General features: G+C 31.7%; 1 long non-coding RNA gene across 1 annotated transcript; it reads left to right on the top strand.

The window, feature by feature from the left end:
* The first annotated feature begins 34 nt into the window (after nt 1–34).
* On the top strand, nt 35–926 carry LOC105127075 (uncharacterized). The gene is made up of 2 exons (XR_842535.1): nt 35–387; nt 601–926. It is a non-coding gene; the product is annotated as an uncharacterized LOC105127075 (long non-coding RNA).
* Nucleotides 927–5,678: the final 4,752 nt, after the last annotated feature.

The raw sequence follows: 5,678 nt of genomic DNA, 5'->3' as shown, positions 1-5,678 counted from the left end.
TTTTTTTTTTTTTTCCGGCTACTCTTTCTGGTATAATATTAGTTACTGTGTTTGTCAGTGGGTTCTTGTGCACTTGGCTTGACTACTGTTTATGTGGAGCAGATTGGAAAGGGATTAACTCTTGTAGAGGGTAAAGATGTTGCTTTGCTTGGGTATGGTACAATGGTTCAGAACTGCCTCAGAGCTCAGACCCTTCTTTCAAAGCTTGGCATTGAGGTAACTGTTGCTGATGCAAGATTCTGCAAGCCACTTCACATGAAGCTTCTCAGACAGTTATGCAAAAATCATGCCTTTCTGGTCACAGTCGAGGAAGGCTCTATTGGAGGATTTGGGTCCCATGTTTCACAGTTCATTGCCCTTGATGGGCAGCTTGATGGAAGAACGTAGGTAATATCTCACACACAAATAATAGCAATTCGCTTGTTTTTACAAGAGACAAATGTATTGTATGCTTGCTGAAGCACGATCTCTGGCAATGGAGTAATTTTCGAGTCATAGACAATGTTGATCGGATGTCAATCCATTACCGATGCCTATATGACTGAATGTTCTGTTAAACCCTGTCCTCATTGCAGTTTTTTTTTCCCATGACTTCTGCAGTGGCGGCCAATTGTATTACCAGACAATTACATTGAACATGCATTGCCAAATGAACAGCTTGCTCTTTCTGGGCTGACTGGACATCATATTGCTGCAACAGTGCTAAGACTGCTTGGTCGCTCCCGTGAAAAAGAGAGCTGGAAACGGAAGAAGCGAAAGGTGATGCTAGTATACACAGGCCATTTGACTGAATTTTTTTTTTTTTTTGTAACCTGCAGTTGGTTTATGAGTTATGAACGTAAAATTAGATTTTCAATTGTATAGAATTGACAAATGAAAACACATGTATGTAACATTTAGAGCATCTGTCATTGCATTCATCTTGATACCATTGTTTTCTCCTCGATGATTCTTTCTTCCATGAAATACATCCATTAACGGAAACAAAGAATAAGGATCACCCATTTGTGACATAAATCATCAAGAGCTGCAAAAATATGAAAGCACGAGCGCCAATGCACGGTACCATGTTTACGATTTGCGGAATTCATCCCTAAAGAGAGCCAAACATTATCATTTGTCGTCTTCATTGTTATTATTATTATTATTATTATAAAAAATATTAAAACAGTGGGAAAAACACTATGGATGGTCCAGTGTTTTTCCCATTTTGCTACTCTTAAAACCACCCAATTAAATAGCTTTTCGAGGTATTTTTATCATTTCACACGGTCTATTACCATATTTACAGGGATAATTTGGTTTGTTTATATATGTTATGCATTGTAAAATGACTTCACTATCTCTGGAATTAAAAATTTTAAAGCTGGTGCCCGGGGTGTTTTCTTCTTTTCAATGTCATATACACAATAAAATGTTTAAATTACTTCTAGAAATTAAATTTTATTCACTAATGGTAAGGGGCATTTTTATATTTTTATAATGATTTTATTCATTAATGGTTGTGAGATTTTCATTGTTTTTTTTTCTTAAGTTTTGTCATTCAATATATATATATATTAGATTGTTTTATAATTGAGTTTTATAATTTTATTTAAGAAATTAGAGCAGCTGAGAGTTTTGACAGGTACGAAATTTTCTTAATTTCCCTGAATCTTCTGTATTATCTTAATGTATTCTCTTGTCATTTCATGCACGATAGCTTGCATGGAATGAGAATCGTTCTCAAGTTCAAAGCAAGTCCAGGCAATCAATGGCCTCTTATTTTGTTATTCCTGTAGCCTGGATATATCGGCTGTGATAACTCTACATGGCTCTATATATCCACCTTGAATGGAAAAAACAATGGCTACAAGGTAGAAAATCCAGATTTCCCAGTTCGTTTTCGTCGGAGGACGGTGCACAGCACATGCAGCGGCGGAACCAAGGGGAGGCCAGCAGGGCTAGCCCCTGCAAAACTTTTTTTTTAAAAAAATATAATAAATAATAAGTTTTTTAATACTAAATTATTATTTTATTAGTTATGTTTAATTTTAATATGATAAATATTCGTGAATCTCTATGGAAGTGATAAACAAAAGATTTTCAATTAATTCTTTTTCTTTTATTGTTTCTCTCTGTTTCTTCTCTGCAAACCTAGCCTAACCAAAACATTAATTTAATTTTTTTTTTACTTGTTAAGAATTTAATGAATACATATATATAATTCTGATATTTTTTTTAAATTTACTAGTTTTATCATTTTTTATTTCTTGTTATAGTAAATGTTATTTTTCTCATTAATTAGATGTATTTTATGGGTTTGTTTGTTTCGATTATGCTTAGATTTTGTATGTTTTGTTTTTAGCAGAGCCACTAAAATTATCAATTTTTCACACCTATACCTTACTATCATCAGGTCCAATATACAATTAGACACGATCTTTCTAGCCAAATTGAGTTCTTTGAAGAGTGTATACCCAACTTTGATTTAGTGTAATTTTTCTTTTTCAAGAACCAGGAATCCTATTTTTTATGTTAGATATGCTTTTATATATCAATTTTTTTTAATATGTTAATTTTCTTTTATATGTCAATGTGGTTTACACGTAAAAAATTATTTTTGGTTCTAATTATTGTTTCAACACATTGTTATTTGTATTTATTTTTTAAATAGAAAAAAATAAAAATTTATGATGTTTTGATTTTAGGTTGAACCATAAATAAAATAAGAAGAATTGATTCCTTTTTGAGAAAAAAAGGAAAAAAAAATTGATAACTCACAACCTAGTGAATTAACTCCAATGTGTAGTGTTGAAGTTATAGTTAAACAATCCCAATGTGCTTCAGTTTATGAAGAACTTGCATTGATTAATGAGCAGCCTCCTACTACAATTGACATTGCTCATCTGATTAGAGATCCAAGCAATCATCCTTAAATTTAGAAATACTCGGTTAATCAACAAGATGAAATTAGAAGGGCATACATTAATTTGGGGTCATATCAACCTTTGATGTCTGAATATCCACTAACTGGTAAAAAACATTCTCATCGATTTCAATTTCATTGGTTCAAAAGTTATCAATGGCTTGAATTTTCAGAGAAAAATACTGCATTTTGTTTCCCTTGTTATCTATTTTCAAGTAAGTTATTTGGAAAGTCAGGATCAGACACATTTACTATTAAAGGATTCAATTGTTCAAAAAAAATTAATGATGGGGAACGATGTGCTTTTTTAACTTATATAGGAAAAGATCTAAATTCAGCTCATAGATTTTCTATCAGGTGTTTGGAAAATTTGAAAAATCAGTCATATCATATTAAGAAGGTAGTTAAGAGGCAAACTACTTAAGAGATTCTAAATAATCAATTACATATTAAAGCTTTAATAGATATTGTTCGGTAATTCACATTTCAAACATGTGCTTTTAAAGGACATAATAAAAGTCCAGAATAAAAAAATCAAGGTAATTTTCTTGAAATGTTGGAACTTTTAGCATCATATAATGAACAAATAGGTGTTCTTGTTTTGGATAATGCTCCACAAAATGCTAAATATACCTCACATCAAATTCAAAAGGAAATTTTGCATGTTTTTGCTAGAAATGTTCAGTCTTCAATTCTTTATGAGATTGGTGATACAGGATTTTGCTTAATTGTTAATGAAACTCGAGATGAATCCAGAAGAGAGCAAATGACCCTTGTTATTAGGTTTGTTGATAGAAGTGGATTTATACAAGAATGATTTTTTGATATAGTTCATGTCAAAGACACAACTGTTTCAACTCTTAAGAAAGAGATTTTCTTTGTTTTATCTCATCACAATCTTGATGTTCAAAATATTAAAGGTCAAGGGTATGATGGTGCTAGTAATATGCGTGAAGAGTAGAATGGATTGCAAGCTTTATTCATTAATGATTGCCCTTATGCATATTATGTACATTGCTTAGCTTATCAATTACAATTGGTTTTTATTGCTGCAGCTAGAGAAATTTTTGATGTTCACATTTTTTTTCAGAACTTGATTTTTATTATTAACATTATTAGTGCTTCTTGCAAGCGTAATGATGAATTACGAGCGTTTCAAACAGTTATAATTGAACATTTAGTTGATATTGATGAGATTGAAATGGGTAAAGGAGTTAATCAAGTAGGTAGGTTGCAACAGAGAAAAAAAGAAAAAATATTGATAACTCATAACTTAGTGAGTCAACTCCAATATGTAATGTTGAAATTATGATTAAACAACCCCAATGTGCTTCAGTTTATGAAGAACCTACATTGATTAATGAGCAGCCTCCTACTACAATTGACATTGCTTATCTGATTAGAGATCAAGCAATCGTCCTCAAATTTAGAAATACCCGGTTAATCAACAAGATGAAATTAGAAGGGCATGCATTAATTTGGAGCCATATCAACCTTTGATGTCTGAATATCCGCTGACTGGTAGAAAACATTCTCGTCGATTTCAATCTCATTGGTTCAAAAGTTATCCATGGCTTAAATATTCAGAGAAAAATACTGCATTTTGTTTCCCTTGCTATCTATTTTCAAGTAAGTTATCTGGAAAGTCAGGATCAGATACATTTACTATTAAAGGATTCAATTGTTGGAAGAAAGTTAATGATGGGGAACAATGTGCTTTTTTAACTCATATGAGAAAAGGTCCAAATTCAGCTCATAGATTTGCTATCAGGTGCTTGGAAAATTTAAAAAATCAGTCATGTCATATTGAGAAGGTAGTTAAGAGGCAAAGTACTCAAGAAATTCTAAATAATCGATTACATATTAAAGCTTTAATAGATATTGTTCATTAGCTCACATTTCAAACATGTGCTTTTAGAGGACATGATGAACGTCCAGAATAAAAAAAATCAAGGTAATTTTCTTGAAATGTTGGAACTTTTAGCATCATATAATGAACAAATAGGTGTTCTTGTTTTGGATAATGCTCCATAAAATGTTAAATACACCTCGCATCAAATTCAAAAGGAAATTTTGCATGTTTTTGCTAGAAATGTTCAGTCTTCAATTCTTTATGAGATTGGTGATACAGGATTTTGCTTAATTGTTAATGAAACTCGAGATGAATCCAGAAGAGAGCAAATGACCCTTGTTATTAGGTTTGTTGATAGAAGTGGATTTATACAAGAATGATTTTTTGATATAGTTCATGTCAAAGACACAACTGTTTCAACTCTTAAGAAAGAGATTTTCTTTGTCTTATCTCATCACAATCTTGATGTTCAAAATATTAAAGGTCAAGGGTATGATGGTGCTAGTAATATGCGTGGAGTGTAGTATGGATTGCAAGCTTTATTCATTAATGATTGCCCTTATGCATATTATGTACATTGCTTAGCTCATCAATTACAATTGGCTTTTATTGCTGCAGCTAGAGAAATTTTTGGTGTTCACACTTTTTTTTAGAACTTGATTTTTATTATTAACATTTGTTAGTGCTTCTTGTAAGTGTAATGATGAATTACGGGCTTTTTAAGCAGCTACAATTGAACATTTAATTGATATTGGTGAGATTGAAATGAGTAAAGGAGTTAATCAAGTAGGTGGTTTGCAATGACCTAGAGATAGCAGATGGAGTTCGCACTTCAAATCCATTTGCAGTTTGATAAAAATGTATGGGGCAACTTGCTTGGTTCTTGAAAACATCTCTTTAGATGGATCTACTTATTCT

The sequence above is a fragment of the Populus euphratica genome, unplaced genomic scaffold (genome assembly GCF_000495115.2).
Source record: "Populus euphratica unplaced genomic scaffold, PopEup_1.0 scaffold50.1, whole genome shotgun sequence".
NCBI classification, from domain to species: Eukaryota; Viridiplantae; Streptophyta; class Magnoliopsida; order Malpighiales; family Salicaceae; genus Populus; species Populus euphratica.
This window is presented reverse-complemented; position numbering and strand designations above follow the sequence as displayed.